The 21,037-nt window shown below is 40.5% G+C and overlaps 1 protein-coding gene across 1 annotated transcript in view; it reads left to right on the plus strand.

Moving 5' to 3' along the window:
• LOC107319205 (uncharacterized) overlaps positions 1-21,037 on the plus strand; it is a 224,733-nt gene that overhangs the window by 142,899 nt on the left and 60,797 nt on the right. The window contains exon 12 of the mRNA XM_085550603.1: positions 20,267-20,389. The gene's annotated coding sequence lies outside the window, so the exon portion shown is untranslated. The remainder of the gene's footprint in view (positions 1-20,266; positions 20,390-21,037) is intronic.

The following is a 21,037-nucleotide window of genomic DNA, read 5'->3' on the forward strand; positions in this document are numbered from 1 at the left end:
CTCACACTGCAAACAGTGAACATCCAGTCTTTGTGTGGTTTGTTCTATTGCTTCTCAATGAGCAGATGTCACCCCTTTCCAATGAGATGTTTAGAGGGGAGGGAGAAATGTAGAACTGAACCAGTGGGGGGAAAAAACAGCACACCAAAACAACCACTATTAAATGTGACACACGCTTCTATTGTAATTAGAGAATTTTATCTCTAAGGAAAGTCACCTTGACTTTAAAAACTAAACAAGTCCTGAATGATATGCTAATTATGATGCATCTCTGACTAAATGGTTGAATAAGTTTTTAAGCACTCTTCTTGCCTAAGTAGTTTGCATAAAGTTCGTTCTTCCTCGGTGTCTTTTGGTCTCCCCCGAAACAGAGTTGGTTGGTCAAGTTGATCTCTTGTTTGAAATTCAATCAAGGGCATTAAAGTGTAAACCAGTTGGAAAAACAAAGAGCTTAGGGAAATCATTTGCTTAAACAACAACAAACAAGCACTGGTAATCTTCTTAGAGAAATTAATGAAGGGAAAACCCCCTCAGCCTGGGTGGATAATGATCCTTAGCTATCATGTAACAAGCCTAGAAGGTTTAGGGAGAAGGTGAAAATTAAGCAAGCTGGATTAAAGTGAACTTCCAGAGGAACAAAAAGAAATTCGGGATAAAGATCAGTTCTCCCGAGTTGAGATTGAAAAAGTAGTTCTGAACTGGAAGGAGCTTAATCCTTTATGTAAATCTGGGGTAGAGGTAAGTTTTCATCTCGGAACATTGTGTGTTTCTACCATACAGCTAATGAGTATTTACAAATAATTCAGAGAACCTTCTTGCTAATAGCATCTTTATATAGGGGAAAGCTTTTTTTTTTCTTTTTTTTTTTTTCTTCCATAAGGTAGAGTTAGAAAACTGGTAGATGTAAATAATAATAATGTTACTTTTATCTTCACATAATTGTTTTTAATGCTTATTCTTTACTAATTAATCTCTTCAAATTATTTAACCACAAAATTGAGATCTCTTTACATTAGGGCTTACTCCAGAGGATGTTCATAAGGGACTTCCTGATAACTCAACAAAATTTAATTAGTTTTTTCGGTACGTACATGTTTATCTTTTAATAATGATAGGAGTTATCTTCATCTCTGCTAAGAAACTCAACTCTACAACTTCCCTCTGTAACATTCAGTCCCAATTGGAACAAATAAGCTACAATTATGACGTGTTTTTATTTATATGAGGGCTGCTCCAGAAGTAATACCTCCTATTTTATGATGTTTGTTTTTGAGTAAATGGGTGATACCTTTGTTTAATGAGGAAAAAGATCACTTGAATGCTGCAATGCAGTCTCTTTGCCTCCATTCCATGAAAGAAAAGGCTCTATCTGTCTTCTAGTTTCTCCTTATTTTCAGGCTCATCAATGTCTGTGGTTTTGTTTTGAGTCAGTGGAAGTGTTGAAAAGCAAAGCAATGGACGTGCATGTTTTGTAAGTCTGCTAGGAATAAGTGGAACATTAAGAACCTTACTAATGAATTTGCAGTGCTGAGGGGTGCGGGCTCTGTCTCTTGGTGATATGGGGAAGCCAGTTGGAAGGTTTTGCCTTTACCCTGAACTCAGTTGTAATGCAGTGGAAGTTCACTTAGGGTCCAAACCCCCAGACACAGACATTTTCAGATTTATGGGGTTCTTGTGTTTAAGGTAACCACTTGCAGAGATGTGCTTTCACAGCAGTGGAACATTGCTGGTTCTCTTCAGACACAGCTCACCTGTTTTCAGAGGAATTGTGGCAACAGGATTTCAGAACATCAGGTGGGCACGTCTGCAGTGTGATACCTGTGGTATGAAGCCTACTGAAGAAATATTTAATCTTGAGGGATGGATGAGAGGAGTGCAGAGGGGAAACCGCACCTAAAATCAGAGCTGTAATAATGATTCTGAAGGTTTGTGCTGTGCCATCACCTTGCCATTAAGTCTGATGTCCTCCTTTTGCTTAAGTTATCTTGGCTTACTCTCAAATACATTTAAAATGTTAAGTAATACAAAGTCAATGGAACTGGTGATGCTTCAGAGTTCTCAGAGACTGATTGTTTTACATTTCAGTGCAGATTAGATCAGATTGAGCAGAAGTCACTTCATATGAAATATCCTTGAGCGTGTAATCTATTGATTTAATTTTGTAGCCTCAGCCTAGAATTTAAGTGAGAAGACTGAAACAGGAAGTCCTTCACATTTACTTCATTGGATTTCTCTTCATGAGTTGTCAATAATTCTCTATGTAAACAGACAGGAAATTGTACGCAATGTGAAAGCTTGAGTAGCTGTCCAAAACCTTCCTGCTAAGATTGATTTATACCTGTTCTTAGAGGTCTTTCTTATTTTCACTGGGAGTCAGGAGCATAAGAGCAGTGTATTTCTAAATACATTTGTGAATCTTGGCCTAAATGACCGAGAGGTAACTAACTTAAATTCCCCACGGCAGGGGTTTGAACTGGGTGTCCCACGTCTCCATGACCTAAGTACTGGACCTCACTCTAGACTATTCTTTTCTGTTCACCTGTGGATTGATGTCTAAATCCTGTTGTGGGTAGCTGAAACTGCAACGTGAAATGTGTCTGTGGTTAGTGATGCAAGGGTCACTGGTATTCATAACATAGGGTATGTGTATTTTCTGGTTTGTCCCATGATTATCAAAACTCAGATGTGAACCAAGAGGTCTCCAGCGATCCTAATAAATATGAATACATCCACCCAAATAATAGCCAAGTCTGGGTTTACTTTCTCCTTTCCCCTAAAGCCATGAAAATTTTGGTAGCAATGTATAATTGATAAAGCATAGTCAAACTGAAATGGCTCTTAATATCAGAAAGAAATCAGAAGTCTCTTGGACTGAGAAAATGAGCTAAATGCAGTAGTATCTGTCAGTTGTACAAGTTTCCTAGCACATCCACCTGTAATTTTTAGGTGCTACTGAAGTTAAGGTATAGGTTAATATGATCCTCTTTAGCACTGCATCAGTAGTTACACACCAAGAGAAAGTCATGCCAGAGAAGCAAGAATCTGGGAATTCCTTTAGGGAAGGGACCTAGTCCAGTGTGCTTTAGAGTTGGGAAAGACTATGAAAGACCTGACAGGTGAGCAGCTCACACAACTTTGGTGCTTCCAGCTTTTAGTGTGCTCTTTTCCAGCATTAGGTTCTGTAATAAACATGTGTGGGATCTAGGAATGGAGAAAATAAAATGGCATTATTAGTAAGCTATGGATATAACAGACTGTACCTTTTGTGTCCTATCCTTGTCCTCAACTTCACTACTTTGGAAGGTCCTTAGCTCAATGGATGAACATATCTTTTTAGCCTTCAAACAAGTTTTGGACTCAAGTAGGCTTCTGAATACAACTTGCTTCTGAATGCTGTTTACTCAGCTTTTATGCCTGAAGCCAGATGTACTTGTTCAGCCTACTTCTGATTTTTGTTTGCCACTGAGCAGAGTCATAGTTGTGGTTTTCACCTGCCAGCTTTCAGGATTGACTCTCAAATTTTAGCTGGTCCTCAGAAGATGTCTATATGCAGAGGATGTAGTTAAGAAAATAATAGCTTAAAAAAAAAAAAAGTCATTTCAGATGTGAAATTACTGAAAAGCAAATGCATGTAATAAAACCTTACATACCCATGTGAAGCAACTCCTGCTGAACTTGAGATTTTAGGCTTGTTCATTGTTACTTATGATGCTCAAGTTACTGTTTGCAAATAATCCAAGCCAAAAAGAGGTTGACAAATTGATTCTGAAGGAGTTCAAATGCTGGCAGTTCTTGGATGCCTCGGGCATGTTATGTGGAGCATAATGGCCAAATCTCAGTTCAGACAGCTGTTTCCATGGGAAGGAGCTGTCTTGGACTGTTTACTAAGTCATTTTGTTTTGATCTTTGAGATGTGTTATTGCTAAATGATCTGAACTTACACCATTAGAACTGGGCATCTTTTATGTTACTGTAATAGACTTATCAAAGCTGACCAAAGAACTTCCCATACATAGGCTTATTAGGGACTGCATTTGTTGACAGAGGTTCAGAGTTGTCTGCCTGCTGAGAGAGCTGTAACATTTAAGGATCTTGCGCTGTTCTGCAGCAGCTGATAGGAGGAGTAGCACATTTGCTATTATGACACAGTAGTATTCTGAAGGCCCAAAGTATAAGGAGAGCTTGACTGTGGTGTGCAATCTTGGTACTGTGTAGGTAGAGCCCAGTAATAATGCAGTGCGTGTGGACGCTTCCTTTGCTCACATCTGTGATGAGCTCTAGTTGGAACAATTTAGTAAGATCTCTGTTTGGGATTGTGATTCTCTTACCTAAAGGCCTAAGGGTTTCTACAAGGAATCTCTATCTAGTTTAACAGGAACTCTTGGGTGATTCCCAGAGGCACCTGTCATGTTCTAACTGCCAATGTTTTTGCTGGTTGCACTTAATGCAGTGTTCTGTGTGCTGATCCGTTTGTGGCAGCTTTCCGAGATTCATTACTACTGCAGAACTGGCTGTTCTGGCTGAGAAAAAGAGATCAGGCGGGGAGTAAAACCTGATGCTGGTTTGTGATCAGGCAGAGCTGTACTACAGAGCAGGAAGGGGCAAAACTTACCTAGACGATCTTGCACTTCTGTTTTTGTGCTGCTATCTGAATAGCATGTTGCAGTACTGAGAAAGCATTGACACGTTTGTATCTTGCTATAGGCAAAACTCTTCTCTAGGACTTGAGATTGTTCCCAGGCATCTGTAGAATTTAAATGTCTGTCTGAAAATTAAGGCTGGTGATGTGATCCTATAGCGAAAGGTAAATGTGCCGGTGGTGTGGGGAGCATCTGTTATGTTTATGTTTTTGGGAGAATTATAACAAGTGTCTTTATGATGTGTACTATTTCCCTTGTAAATAGAGGAACTGAAGCCCAGAAAATGACATGTGTCATGTGAGATGGCACAATGGTTTAGTGACAGAGTTGCTCTTTTCTACTCCTATGAGCTGAAGAAAACTGCCCTGCTCTTCTGTTCTTTGCTTATAGTAGCATGAATGTGATCAGCCAAACATTTCCCTGCGTGAATCTCGTGTTCTTTTGAGCTCCTTCTGTACTTCTGTTATCACTTACTGGTAGTTAAAAATGACCCTGAGTTCTGTGTGTACTGCAAATGTGTGCTTGGGAAGGAAGCTCTGAATTACCTTAAGTGTCTCATTTTTATTTTTAATTTTTTTAATATAACTATCATTTAATTCATTCTTACATTCAATAAAAGCCATGCTTAATGCTTATCTGTGTGGGCTGTTGGTTCAATTTTTTTCACATTTATGGGCTTTTTTGTGTGTTTTAATTTAATGAAAAGACTGGGCAGTTGCATGTAAATCTTCATAAATAATAGTGCTTGAGGCTGCTGCCTGTGTGTGTGAATGAAACTCTGATTTTCTCCTGTTACATGAAGCTTTAAGGACTTTTTGTCCTGATCAAGAAGGAATGCTTAAATAAGAATCTATGTTAGAGGGTTTGTGCTGTGTAAGCTTGGTACGGACCATATGGGCAAAGAGGCACGTTGTGTGGCGACAACTGCCCTGCTTGTCATCCCCAATCATACTTGCTCTAATCCTTGTTTTAATTTACTCTGCTTGTACGGCACCAATTCTGCCAGTGCGGTCCTTAGGGTCCCTTCATTCCTGCCATTTATGACAAGGAATATGCAAAGGCACAATTATTCATCCACTAAGGTGACAGAGAAGGGCTCTGCTTGGGAATACGTTCCCAGACTTGCAACATCATAATGTCAGTTGTTAAAGCACTTTGCAGTTGCCAACAATTCTTGGGAGACTTTTTTTTCATTATTATTTTAAAGTATTCTCGAACACTCAAGTGCTGAGGCTTAAACTGGTCTAAATGAGTCCTTACTGATGAAGAACTGTAATGCTGGTAAGTTTTTCTGCATAGCATTCTTCATGCTTTGCCGTTTAATCAAAGGGGATATTTTCATTGTTTTTTCCCATCCAGTTAATTATTGTCCTCTTATCATATGTTTAACTGCAGACAAATGATAGTAGGTTGAGCCACCCTTATTGAGTCCTTCAGATTGTGTATTGTTTATATTCTGATGTATACCACATTCTTGAACGGCAAGGGGAATGGAAAAAAGGCGACAAAAAACCCTCAAGTGTAGCATTCAGCCTCTCAAGTCCATGATGTATTTCATTTGCTACGGTCAGAGCAATTTTAACAATGCCTTTCATTTTCTTATAGCCTAAAATGATTTTCTTTCTGTGAGGCCATTCTCCAAAACTTCTCTTCCCCTTTCAGGGTATCATTTGCAATTTAAAGCTAACCTGGTGAGTGTTCTAACAATAGGCTTGCCCATAAAATGGTTCAAGGCCTGCCTGCATGCCTAATGAGGTTGATGTTGAGCTATTTAGCTCTTTGTCCTTCCATAATATCTACTTAATGCAGTTCAATGGGAGTGGATTGTTAGAAGCATTAAAGATTCTATTAAGTCTTTACTAAAGCCACTCTATTCTAGTCCAGCTGTATAGTGGCAAGAGCATTAAATTTGAGAATGTAGTGGGAACAAGGGGCCTGAAAAAGCACCTATAAAAAAGGGACAAATTTCCTAACGAAGTAAGACCACACTCAATTTAAGACCTGTTACTTTTGTATCCTAGATCTAAAGAGTTTCTCATTGTGCATCTTGCTGTGTTCTGAATTAACTCTGGTATCACTTAATGGATGAACAAGGTACAGTTTTAAATCTTTATTTCTGTGGCACATGAGTAGAGTTTTGCTTTACCACACTACTTAAAGCAAATAATGTTCTAATCTCAGAGAAACGAACGCATTCTTGCGAGGGCTTCTTTCAGATAACATTTAAATGAGATGTATTTCAGTTAATGGGGAAAATACTGTAATGTGATTGATCTGAATAGTGAATACAGAAATCTCTGTGCTTTGGGGGAAGATAAACAACGCTTCTGACAGAAAATATTCATTCAGCACATTGTTTTGCTGAAGGGATTGCTTTTATCAGGCCTGTATGGTGCTAGCCACCAGCATTGAGAGGAGGGAAGGGGAAAAAAAAAAGGGGTTAGAATGGCCAGGATTTCACACAGTTGGCATTGACTTGGCTTGAAGAGGCAAGCACTAAGCTGTCTTTTCAACCATAGTAAAAACCCTCCATCTGGCCACCCTAAAACTCTGTTAGCTTGTTCAACTCGCTGTCGGCTGATTGGGCTTTGTGAAGCAGAAGTAACAACATCAATAGTATAAACCCTTGCCACTTGAGAGTATTACATTTCATTTCATGCTTGACTTAATCAAAACTGGGGAAATGAAATTTACACCTTTTTGATGTTCTTTTCCCTGCTGTTTAAGGAGAAGAATCTTAACCCATTTGATCTTCACATGCACCCAATAAATGACCAAATATGCCAAGCTGCCAAAAGCAGACGGCTGCCAGTTGCCAGTTTATGTCAGGTCACAGTGTAAGAGCTTAATGCAGAAGGTCTGAAGTTTCATATCAAATACCTCGATTTGCAGTGCGCTGTTTTGGTGCAACATTAACAGTTTAGCTCCCCTTCCTATTAATGTTATAAAGAAAGCAAAAATGTCACTTTCTCTGGAGGGAAATATGTTAGCAGTCAGCTGTTGCAAGACATAGTCAGGAGAGAGTGACAGAGATGAAATGAAGCTGGATGTGAATCGCTTCTTCAAACCCTTGACATTTGTTCCTTTCTTTCCTGGCTCTGATCTACATGATATACGGAGTTGTTGTTGTTGTTTTTCCTGCTAATAACAAGACAGTGCAGCACAGGATTAGAAATTGAGTGAAAAATGGGACCGGTGATAACATTTTCCTGGTGCCTGGGGGGAGGCTCATTAAGCGGGAGATCAGATCGCGACCAAAATACATACATGCATAAAACTGGCAACTCTCAAAGTTCTGTTTTGCAGCTTAGTCACGGTCACATCTCCACCTGGTGTTTGGGCACAGATCTGTGCCATCACCTGCACTGGGTGGGCAGGCAGCCCGGCACACCGTGACACCCACCAGCCCTCCTCCCAGTGCTCCTGGAAGACCTTTTGTCAAGGGCCCTCGTTTATGACTTGATGAAAACATTTGTAATAGATAATCAAATACTTATACATTCTGAGGGACAATATCCTGTTTGTTAAATATAAATTAACATTAACACAGATCACCCATTGCAAAGAGGCGAAGGGTTTTGACACCTTTTCACAGAGACAGGCCGGGCCCCAGCAAAGAAAGCCGAGGGCCTGTAAAGGAACTTGTCTCGAATGGTGATCCTCGGGCTCTTGTGTGACAAGGTACATAGTTTCTATTCAGGGACAGGCAGATTATTGGTTACTATAGTTTCCCTAATGCTCAAATGAAGCCAAGGCCTAAGCTGAACAGAATAGGTTAAAAGGTGCCGATGTTTGGGCCTGCGAAACCACATGTTGAGAGTCAGAGACCAAACAAAACAAAGAGCACATCTCTCTGCTCTTTTGATGTCTTCTCTGAGGGATGCGGAGTGAGAAAAATGCCGCCGTGCCCCATCCCTGCGCTGGGCCGCCCCGTGTCAGCGCGGCAGTGTGGGAGCACGGCACAAAGGAGCCGCACTGGGCCCAGGCCTCGGCTGCCAGCATGGGGAATTGCTCTTATTGCTCACGTTTCTTCTGCCATCTCCCCTCACGGGGCCTGTGCTGTAGTGTCAGGCATAAGCCCGGCACCATGGAAGGACTAAGTTTAGCTAGGCTTAACATGCAGGTCTCTGTGTGCGTTTCCTTTGGTTCTCTCCTTCAGTTTTCTGTTGCTACCAGCTTAGTGTTGGGCTGCCCCAACCTCATGTGCAAGTTCCCAACTCTGCCCTTTTTCCTATAGTGTGTGCAGTGTTTTCACCCAGTTTGCATTCACCATAAAAACACCCTGTGTAGGATATCCCCTGGTAGCACCAGCAATGCTTTTGCATCTTTCTAATCCTGCTTATGAAACCTGCTCGTTGTGTAGGGTCCTTCTGCTCTGTTGAAGCTCGGCTTAGTGTTTTAATTTTTTATTAAAACTCTTGTAAGCAAGATAAACATGCATCAGCATTGAAGGGTGAGTGCTTGCTTTGGTAGGTTACGTTGCTGCAGTTTGCTGCCTGTCTTTAAGTATTCCAGTACTCTAGATACAAGTATTATGCACAGCAAAATTAATCGGCACCTGCATCTTTTTAAAATAATAGAATTCATGAATTCCAAAGTTTTATCAGTGTTATTGTAATTCTGATTGTCGTTGGTTCTTTATACCATTATAGAAAAATATCTAATTGTAACAACTGTATTCCTATAGTGAACATATTACTTGAATTCAAACCCTAACAATGGCAATAGGATAACTGTCCTTGAATTTGAGCCTTTTGTGATACATCAATAGGCTTACAATGTGCTGAATTAGCAGGCATATTAATGGGCAGATGCAGCACCAGCCCATTCTTTTTACCCAAATCTTCTTATGCAAATACCCCATGAATCCAGTTCAAAGAGCTAGCTTTAAAATGAGCTTCTACACACATTCAGATGGGTCCTTTCACCACTAGCAATGGGACTTAGATAGAAAGTGACATGAGAAAAGTTTAGACACTTGTTTTTATAACTGAACATGATCTTGTTATCATAATCTGATACTGGTAACTGGCATGGTCTGGTTGTAGAATTTTAAGCCTTTAACAGAGGGAGATAATCTAGGCCTTTGTGCTGCAATGTACTGAATCCTGCACTCAGTGAAAGCTATCAATGAGAATCGCAGTTCATGCTTTTTCAAACAAAACTTTTTCACGGTGAAGGCTTTTATCCTATGATAATTACTTAACTGATGGTAGCGGTGCCTTTAACATTAGTGAGCTCATAACAAGGGCAAATAAAAAAGGTTGCGTTATTTTAGAATAAATAACCAAATAAACAGGTTTTATTTACTTGTTGGACTAAATGGTTACGAGATAGTTATTAAAAATGCTAATGCACGGCTAGTAAGAGTTAATGTATTTTGTGATCTTTCTTTTGTTTGCTTTATTACTTGTGATGATTCCACATTGGCTGCATCTGGGCAGGAGCATTTCTAATGATTTAATTGCATATTTGGGAAATTCTGCCAAAGGAAAGGGAGGAGGGTGCTAATACTGTGTCTCAGACATTGGAGCTGTTTCCTCAAACATACTTTGAATTCGTCTGCCATTTGAAAGAAAACCAATGGGTTTTCTGGGGATTAAAACAAATATATCAAAACACACCTGTTTGCAGAAGTCCAAAAGGCAGTGAGGAGGAATTTCGTGTTGACATTTCCCATACATGCTGACCGAGCTTCATTAAAGCGATGCTTCCTACAGAATATTCTATGGGAAGTGTAAAGACAACTGAGAATCGATTCTCAGCTGGAGCAAATTGGCATAACTAATTGACTTCTGTGGATTTGGTCCACACAGTTTCAGCCCTGACCAGCGTATGGGGTTGATAGATGTAGATAATTTAAACTACATGAGATTATTGTAAAAAGTGAGGGGGGGTGGCGGGGGGGAGGGGAATAATCTGTTCTTTTATCATTACTTTTAGAGAATCACAGTGTGTACCAGGCTGGCTCTGTACAACATTAGGGATTGATTTATTCTTAATATTATTTTTTTTTTTTTTTTCCTGAAATGAATACTTATGATGTGTTTTGAAGCATTACCAAGGTGATTCCTTTGCCGAGGTTCTTAGTGTAACCGATGAGCATAAAGGCAAGCATATACTTTAAATGGTTAGGTTGAGGGCAATGCCACAATTTTGTATTGGTGCATTCTGGCAGAAATACCATGTGTTGTGCCTGATAGCTGTCCTGGAGGAATGAGTAATGGAGACTTAATGCTAGTAAATATGGGGCCATTGAGTCTTTTTCTGGAAGCTTGATGTTGCAAGGTTACTTATTACCAGAAGTATTCATGTCCCTGCTTTTACTTTGGTTATTGCTGTGTATGTCTTGTAGACTTGTAGTAGCAGACACAGGCACTGAAAGAGTGAAGTGTAAAAGGAGACAGACAATACATAATCCATAACAGAAGTATCAAACTGCCAAACTGTAAGATATATAAAAATGTGTGTGGAAAGGGGGGGGGGAGGGGGGAAATTAGCATAAATTAGGGGCAGATAACAGCAACGCCTGGAAAGGAGGATGTATAAAAAAGAAGTCCTGGTTGTGCTTGCTATTGTGCCATTCCCTTTAACATTTTGTGCCTTGTTTACCAGGAATGGGGACGGTTGGAGCAGCACTTTGAATCAAGTCCTCAAGTGCATTTCCAAATTCACAGATATGAGCTCTGTATAGCTGCTCTTTTACTGTCATTCACCAGCAGGGCTTCACATCTCATAATGTCAACAGTGACGAAAGGCAAGGAACTTGTAGATTGTACAAACCAATTCCGATGAGTTTCAGTCCTCTTGTGTTTGCTGTGTTTTGAAAGACAGAAAAGCACATTAGAAGAAGGAAAAAATGCAGTTCTTGGAATGTGTGGATAAGACTGTGTGTGAACACGATTTTGTTGTAGGAAAGCAGAATGCTGCGTGCTGCTAAGAAAATCAAGTCCTCAAGTTCTTTTTCTCAAGGAACAGATATTCTCTGGACGGAGTTTCATGGTGGTGGAGTTTTCAGAACGCTAAAAAGAGGGTCATGGGGAACCATTTCTCGAAACCCAAACCAGATAAAATAGTTGCAGCCAAAGCATAGCTTGCAAATGAAATGGGATATTCTGACAGCTTGAAATCAAAACTTTTCCAAATGGCATTTTTCAGTAAATTGAAATGAATCCATGTCAAAGAAAAAGGTTTCAGTATCATTCCCTGTTCTGTTCCCATTGACATTTTACATATTTTAGTACTTAAAGAAACCAGGATAAGCTTCTGTATTTCAATGCTTTAAGGAACCAAACCCTACAGCATTTGAGCTAAGCCTTCATTTGTCCTACAAACAAAGCTGAAATGCATCCTCAAGGGGTTCAATTTCTTGGTGTTTTTTTTTCTTGTATTTCAACATCTGGTTTGGAAGGAATACAAGGGTTGTTCTGAAAGTAATGCCTCCTATTTATTTACATGGAAATTACAATAGATGTAAGGAGCACAATAACACTATTTGAAATGACACATTCTTAGCTGAAAGACACATTTTTCAATACAGTCACCATCATTACCTATGGACTTTATCCAGCAACGAACAGAGCCTGCATACTGTGCTTGTAGCAATTTGCACTGCTGAAAGGCATCACCCACTGCCTCACTGCATTCGCATCCAGTTTGGTCTCCAGAAGCATCCAGCAAGCATTGATGAAGTCAATGTTGGTGCAGTTTTTTTGTCATGGAGGAATTCAGTGACACACCTTTGCTTCCCATGCACTTCCATGTCAGATGCCGTTCTATCAGACTGCCCCTCTGCTGCCATCTGTCACACAGCAACAGGATGTAATGGAATATTTGTGGGAAGGTTTGTTGCTGACATGATGAAATAGGAGGTATTACTTTTGGAGCAGATCTCATAGTTTCATGCCTGGTTTTTTTAGTCATTATGATGTGCTCAGGAGCATTTTATTTTTTAATGAATTCTCCTTTTTAAAAATCTCCTTCTAGGAAACACTTTGTGCTTTTGGGCCCTATGAGCAAACCAGTGTTTTTTCTAACTCCAGGTGCTCACCCAGCAGTGATATTGCACTGTGCTGCTTTCCAACCAGAACCAAAAAATGAATTATACTCACAAAAATATGCCAGTGTTCCCAGTCTTGCACCTTCATCAGGCTGAAAGGTTGGTATACTCAGCTAAATCCAAGTAATAAAAGAATCACGAGAAAGGAATTGTTTCTCTGCCAGCTGGAGTGCAGTGAGGCTTTGCCGGTTGATGAACAGCTGTAAACACTGTAGATTCCCCCTTTGCGTTCGTGCTGTGTAGGTAGTTATACTGGCATTTTCTCCTTAACGTCACCACAGTCGCTATCATTACACTCAACTTCCTGCAGTTTTATAGATTTTGTCTGCTTTTCTTCCAGGTATTAGATGTGCAATGCCCTCTAGCAAATGCAGCCACTGCCTGAGCAAATTTCATCCCTTTTTTGCTCTACAATGAGGAGAACTGTACAGCAAATCTAGCATTCCTGCTGTTACAGTACCATCCAGGGGCATTTCCACATGCAGGGATTACTGCAGAATTGAGTGACTCTTCCAAGTTGTGAGGGAACTGGGTGGCAAGTTTGACAATCTAAGCTAAGACATCTCATTCAGCACGTGTGGCTCAGCCTGCATCTTTTACTTAAACCTGACATTTGGAGAAGGAAAGAACTATTTACTTAGTAACAGATAACTCCTGTTTTCTAAGATGTTTATGCTAGTAGCACTAGCGGTTTAGACGGATGTGTTAGGTAGGCATGGCATCAGATAAAAGCTATCATGTAACAGCACAGTCCTTTTGCATAAGTTTGAGTGTTCACTGTGTGCTGCATGTGCCTTGGGATGAAGCAGGGGCAGAGCAGTAGCTCTGGGGGTGGGTAAGTGTTTCTCTCAGAAATACTTTGCACATTAGGAGCAGAGCTCTCACTGATTTGAACATAAGGCAAGCATGGTCTCTTGATCTCACCAGGATCACTGAGTTTCTGTTGTTAAACCTTATTGCTCTGTAAGCTTTCAGACTCCTTGGGGACAGAAGCACTGGGACAGTATCCTTAGGTGAGACCAGCGTAGTGATCAGGTATTGGGTCTGAGGTATGAATCTTCTCAGCTGAGTGGGAATCCAAGACGGAATGTTTAGCTCAGCAGATTTAGAGAACAAGTTGCTGTGCTGTTTGTGATAGCCCTACACGTACACAGTTCGTGTAGTAGACTGGCGGAAGGGAGAAGGGAGATTTGGCTCTTTAATCCAGGATCTCTGAAAGAGGATGGAAGAAACAATCTGAACATGCTACAGTAATTCAAATCCCTGTAAATACTCTGTTGAATACTAAAACCCATGTAAAATTATTATTGCTCCCAAGGCAGCCTATAAATATTGTTATTGTATTGGCTGAATCCAAACATAACATATTTCCTCCCTGGTTTGTTAAACAGTTGACAGATATAATAAATGGCACTAGCCAACTCTTAATCTTGGTTTTAAGATTTAGATTTGTTCTAGATGTTAGAATTAACCCTGGTTAGAATACATGATAGATTTCTATTCTACAGGAGAAATATCCCCGCTTCATAAGAAATCCCCTTCTTAAATCATCTAGTCTGTGACATCCCTTTAATCCTTTTATTTTTCCCAAATTTAGCATAAATGCGTCCCTTTTTTTACACCTCCATCTGTCTATTCTACTTTTTCTGCCTTGCTTCCTGCCTATCTGCATTGAGCTCTTTTTTTCCTATTTTTCAGTCATGAGGGCATTAGTTAAAGCAATAGTTTCCCAGAGCCGGTGCCAGAAAAGTAGGCTGAATGACTTGAGAATGGTGAAAGACGTAAATGCACAGAGGCACGTATAGATCTGAATGCAGGCAGGAGTGGAGGCGGATAGATGGACACGCGCACAGATAAATAATGCAGCCAGTCAGTGTACGTATGCATCTATCAGAAAAGTCATGGGCTTCTAAGTGTTCCCACTAAGAGTCTGGTTAATGAATACAAATGTAGGCAAACTCAAGCAAGCTTAAGACGTACAATGGCTTGTTCCCAGGCATCTACGGAGTGGTAAAGAGGAGAATTAACATCGGATTATCATATTTTACATGTGGGCATATTTGACAATCCTTTTAAGAATAGTTTAACAACAGATCTAGAGTTTTAAGTATTCGGGAGTAAGAGTCTCTAAGTATAGATTCTGCAAATCACTTAGCTATAATTCCTCTGAATTTTGTGATGAGTGACACAACGGCGCATTCAGTTGACTCCTACATAACAAAATAAGCTATTTTGATTTTTAGATGTGGGAAGATTGCACTCCATACACTATTCTGAACACTTAGAAAACTTTAATTTGATTAGCTGCGCCATTTTTGGCAATGTGGGAAGCTATCCACAACTGTAATATTATCAAAAATCTGTTTTGAAAAGTGATTGGCGAAAGACAGGTATGTTTTCCTGAGTTTCAGGATTCAGCACATCTATGAGGCACGTTCCATAGATGCTGGAGATTTTATGCAGGTACAATCAAGTATGTCTAAGATCACCTGGCTGTGTTACGCAGCTGTCTGACAATGCAGGTTGTGGTTTCTAGATAGTTAATATCTGATCAATGTGCTATTGGCATAAATTTGATCTGGATGAGGCAGGAAGACACATGATTGCATTGCTGCCTACTTCAGTTAGCCAGCAATGTGCATTTTGTGGTGGCTCTAGGAGGACAAACAAGGTCTGATCATGTAGAAAGGCTTGTTTTTTAGTGAGCTATGACAAAAGATGGCCAAGTGTTGTTTTTTTTCTACAGTGTCTCTTTGCATCTCGTGGAAAGAGTGTGCCTTTTGGGTTTAGAGGGCTAGAATTGGCTTTTAGTGTATCATCAAATGGCTTTTCAGGTGCATCTCCGTAATAAAGCACCTATCTGTATGTTCTCAGTATTGCTTTTGCTGAGCTGGGGAAAACACTTGCTTTCGTAGTTTATTGTCTAGATGGCTCATTTGGATGCTTCATAAGGGAATTATCATGTGTTTATGATGTCCATCTGCAGAATTCATTTTTAAAAGCCATTATTGATCATTTTAAAACATTGGTTTAAATACAGCGTAGAGTCAGACCTACTGTCCTTCTGTTGTGTCCTGCTATCTGACTCCAGCTAACATTGAATGCTTATCAGCAGTGCGTCATCCTTTCCCTGGACTATCTTCCCAGTTATCATGGTTCACTCTTCACTGAAGTAGGTGGGATCTGTGGGTGCACCTAACATCAGTATTCAGCACTTTATGTGTTTAAGCCCATTGAAACATAGCATTAATTACATTGGTGCATCTAATGGTGCTGTCATTATCCTCTGGATTTTTTTCTTCAGATAACCAGGCGACCAGATGTTCATTTGGTTTGTTTCCAAAAGAAATATGTTTGTGTATATCTTTCATTTGGTATTTAGTGGTGTTTTCATAGCAATGCACTTGCAATTAAGAACCTCTTGCTTTTTTGGAGGGGGGTAGAGGGGAAGGCAGGGAGTAATGCAACAATGAACTCCACTGTATTTCCTATTGAATGGTTTGAAACTCTATCAGGCGCTGACTCAGTCTAGGTCACTCTTCAGCTGCTTCCAGTTCTCACCCAAATGTTGAATCAGTTTTGTCTGCTTTTGATTTATGAATGCTTGATTAAATAAGGAGTCTGGAGCAGCAGAAGGTATCTGCTGCTGTTAGGGTAGCACAAGCCTTGGAAGCTGGTGGATGTTGGCTCTACTTAGAGCAAAGGTCATCTTCTAATGGAAAGAAAAACAAAAACAAAACACTCCCATTCCACCATGAGGAGATACAGAGCTTCCAAGAAGAGTGACTCTTGTAATATACTGCCATGCCTCTTGTGCTGTACAGATTTTTATGGTTCTTTACTCCTATTTCCTCCCCCGGGTGAATTACACTGAATTTAGGGCCTGTGATATGCCCAGGTGATAATGGAATGTGCTACCAGTCAGCTTCTGTCTTGGCTTCCCTCTTCAGGGGTGCAATCCAGAATGTCATCTCAGTTGTCAATGGTTCCTTTAAGTGCCCCTTCCTGCAATGCCAGCTTGTGCTCTGACTGCAGTGGGTTACCCCTGTGGGTGAGAGGTTTGTAAAAGGTCTAGAGGGCTGAGGAGGAGCTTTGGTGTGCACAGACAGGAGAGAAGGGAGGCTTTCCCATATGTTCTCCTCTGGCTCTACTCTTTGGTTGGGTAGAATCAGTGTGCCATGTCCCACTCTAAGCTCAGGGTTCTCTTGAGCCCTGCTGTCCGGCTGTGGCATTGGGACTGACTCTTCTGTTCCTGTGTGTTCTAATATAGGCACACAGAGTGAGCTGGATATGCTTACTAGGCACCAGCAGCTGCTTGTGGAGCTGTTTGTTGCACCTTCTAGCATACATTCTAATTTTAAATTCTGGAAACTTATTTAGCTCTGGTATGGTCCTTTACTGCTTTCTGGTGTTAAGCATGGGCTTATACAGGTTTTTGAGGAGTGAAGACTTGGAGTTGGCCAGGTGAACCTTTGTTACGTTGGTTCCAGGTTTTGACTGAACTTTTTCATTTCCATTTTGTAGTATTGCTGTGGTCACTGAGGACTGGGGAAATCTGCTCAGCATTTTTCTGTTATGTGGATCTAATGCTGTCCAACATCCTTCTTTCTCTTGTTTGAAACCATAGTGCCTGTGCTCCAGTTACATACACAGAACAGAATGCTTAGGTGTGCACACACAGTGAAACTTGCTCTACATACAATGAAATGAGAAACCCCACTTTTGTTTCCACCTGCACTGTGTAGAAAAGGTGGATTCTGTACTTACTAGTAACTGTAAATAGAGCTAGTACTGTTGTTTGGTTCAAATGGGCAGAATAGCAATTCGCACTCCACGTTGTTCTCGTTAAAGGGTGCTGCTTTGCAGTCTCAGCCACAATTGTTGCCAATCGCATGCATTCCCATCATATTTTCTTTGCGTTTTGTAACTCTTCTTCCAAAGTCCCAGTGATTAGCATGCTCTATTTGTCTGTCCTTGAAGCTAAAGGCATACTCTGGAGTATTGTCATCAATTATAGCTTTGGGGTTCTGTTCTGCATCTTAAGAATTTAGCGAGGGATTTTATCCTTACGCTGATCTTAAGTACCTGAAGTAAAGCAACTAACTAAAGGAAGCATGCAGATTGTAGAGCACTTGTTAGTTTTTGCCAGTATCACTTCAGTGAACTTGCTGGCAGCTTTTGGGCATGAACAAGAAGCAGTATGACATGCAGACTTGTGTCTGCCTGCATGAATTTCACTTCTTTAAATAAAAAATCCAGTAAATGAAAACTATCCGGATACGCTTGCGATAAATGAAAGGCTGACTCAATGTCTGCTATAGCCATTAATGAGCTTTTCCTACACTCCCTAATCATCTTGATTGTCTTATTGAATGAAATGTATGACACAGGCCTTGTGTGGAATCTCAATCAGGCTCAAGCACTCGCTTCTGTTCTTCTTTGGGTAAGTGGTGATTTACTCCTGGCACCTTTTCAAATGGCACTCTCAGAGCAACTGTTTTTCAGTTGAATCTTCCCCTACCTATACACTTAATTTTGCAGAGCACTAGTTGTCTTCAAGATGTTAATATCACAGTGACTGTTAATAATAGAAGAGCCTCCTGTGCCAAGGCCTTGGCCAGAGAATGATTTTTGCCTCACTTTTATGAAGCCAATATACTTCCCCAAAAATGGAATAGGCTGAAGTGGAAAACAGCTGCACAGGTCCACACTTCTGTGGCCCCCTGACAGAAAGATTCTGCACATTTTTAACCAATGTATTCCTTCTACTTAAGAAGTATTTTATTAGGGAAGAAATACCTCTGGTTTTTGTTTTCCCAGAGTTGCAGGGTAGCCCATTGAAAGTAAGACCGTGGCCTCACGTGTCCGGTAAAGAATATTACACTGTAGCCCGTAGTACTGAATGAATACTGTGAGCATTCTGTTGATCTTTGCAGTCTCAGGAAAAGGCTGAAGATTACAATGGAAGTGGAAAAGGAAATGATTAAGTAAGCTTTGAAAACTAAACTTCTCTTCCTCCTTCAAAATGATCCTTCTGGGCATGGCTAGAAAGAAGTGGAGGACAATGGCAAGGAAGTCTACCTAAACTTATATACCTGGATTTCTCATACTTGCTAGTGTTTAAAGAAACTCCTTCAGTCTTCTTTTAAAAATGAGATTAACTAGTAGTTAACAACGTTGTTAATGACTTGTAGTTTCTCATTCTGTTTTGCTTTTTTTTTTTTTTTAAATGTAGTTTGAAGAACAAAATTGTTCATATTCATAATGATGAAGCAGGCTTTTTTTTTTTTTTTCTGGAGGTCATTTCTGGAATAGATTTGACAGTTGATACTTTAAAATTGTAAACCATAACTATTGGCTTTCAGTATTAAAGCTAAGGAGAAAGGGGAGGGGAATCCAAGAGACATGAAAGGCTAAGAAAATCAGATTAAAGAGGAGAAAGAGAGCTAAGAAAGGTGATGGACAAGAACAAGGAAAGTGAAGTGATAAGAGAAAAGTAGGGGAGGAGCAACCAGAGCACCACTAAGAAAATAATAGACATTCACAGAATCACTGAGGTTGGAGAAGAACTACAAGATCATCCAGACCAACCATCCACCCATCACCAACAGCTCTCACTAAACCATGCCTCTCAGCACAGCATCCAAGTGTTCCATGAACACCTCCAGGGTTGGTGACTCCACCACCTCCCTGGGCAGCCCATTCCACTGCCTGACCACTCTTTCAGAGGAGTGAAATTTGTATTGGCTGGAGATGTCCATGATAATCTTAGAGCACACCTGAAAAATGCGTGGTGTTCTTAAGCATTCTTCTGCATAGGTTTTCAGAATGCTTCTCTGTGTTAAATATGTTTCTATGTGCAGTTGGACAAAAATGGGATCTTATTGTAGTACAGATTTATTTTTTCTTTCCAAATGTGGCAATGTACACAGAGAGAGGATAGGATGTGTGTTATTTCAACAGGAACTCAGGATGATTTGTTTAATGTGAACGAGGGTGTTAGGTATTGTGAACTATAAAAACATTGCATTGTTAGACTAGGAAAGCTGAATGTATCATTTTTAGCAATCTTCCAAATTAAACAGCCAAGTTTTTCTCTTCCCACTGTCAGTATGACATCATTATGCTTACAGTGGGGAAAAAAAGCTATTTGAGAGGTACCTCTTAAGCTGGAGCAGGTTATTTGGTGTGGCAAGAATTCCTGAAACGTTCTTAGAAGTTTTCATTTCTGTCTTGGTAGGAGGAAGTCATAACAAACGTTTTCAGCCGTATAAACAATATTCTTCAAACATTGTTCCCAGTGTCCCAAAAGCACAAAGCCATTAATCAAAAAAGTGGGTACATAGGAGAAAATGTGTGAGGAAAAGCTGTGTGTTTGTACAACAGGGAACATCTACATTCCTGGTTGGTTTCGGTGATGAACTTGTGCCTTCTATCACTCAGTACTTCAATATTTTTTATTTCAGCCTAGTTTAGTAGTACCTTTTAAAAAATAAAGTTAACAATCACAGTCACTTGAGGACTGGATTACATGGATTACATTCTCACTTTGGTTTCCTTCTGACAGGCCTTTCCTGGTCTTTTTTCCCTTGTTTTGCTGAGTCCTGATGAACCCAAATGCTGCCTGTTGGTGTTGAGATAAGGAGAGCCACCCATGCGGACCCAGGTGCTGTAGCCTCTCTTTTCTAAGGTAAGGTGCTGTACCGAGTTTAAAGCATAAAGCACCCAGATGACGACCAGGTGCTCCTGTAGCCTCAGTTCTAGGTGGCTTTTTGGTGTCATTAGGAAGTAGGAAGGCCTGGCTCCACACGTGTAAATTACAAAGGGTTCTGTCTGCAAGAATGATGCCGTGATGTCTGGCAGTGGTAACTGGCAGAACATTGAGGTCATTTCTTCAAGTATCACATTGCAGCACAGACCTTCCTGGTGTGATGTCAGGAGGCTCTCATGAACCTTGACTGCTCTGCAGCAGCCATGGTTATTCTTAGAGACGCTTCCCATTCCTCAGGAAGAGCTCCTGTGAGAGGCTGAGTTGACTTTTATCTTTAAAAGCAAGTATTTAAATGTTGGACTAATTTGTAGCTCATTCTCAGCTCAGCTGCAGCCCTGCCAGCTGCACTGGGATCAGTGACAAGCCTTTCTTCCACCACCAAAGCACACTTGCAGACAGATCCAGGGCCTTGGAGCACATTGCCCCAGAGGCAACTCAGCTTTTTCACAAGGATGTAGCTGCCTGGGGGAGTTTTCCAGAACAAGTAGCATATTAGGCTCTCCCTAGCAAAGGGAGACATTACAGGCATGTAGAAACCTCTCTGGCTTTGTGAGTGTTGAATTGGCT

The sequence above is a fragment of the Coturnix japonica genome, chromosome 6, assembly GCF_054131305.1.
Source record: "Coturnix japonica strain WE chromosome 6, WE-NBRP24, whole genome shotgun sequence".
In the NCBI taxonomy this organism is placed as follows: Eukaryota; Metazoa; Chordata; class Aves; order Galliformes; family Phasianidae; genus Coturnix; species Coturnix japonica.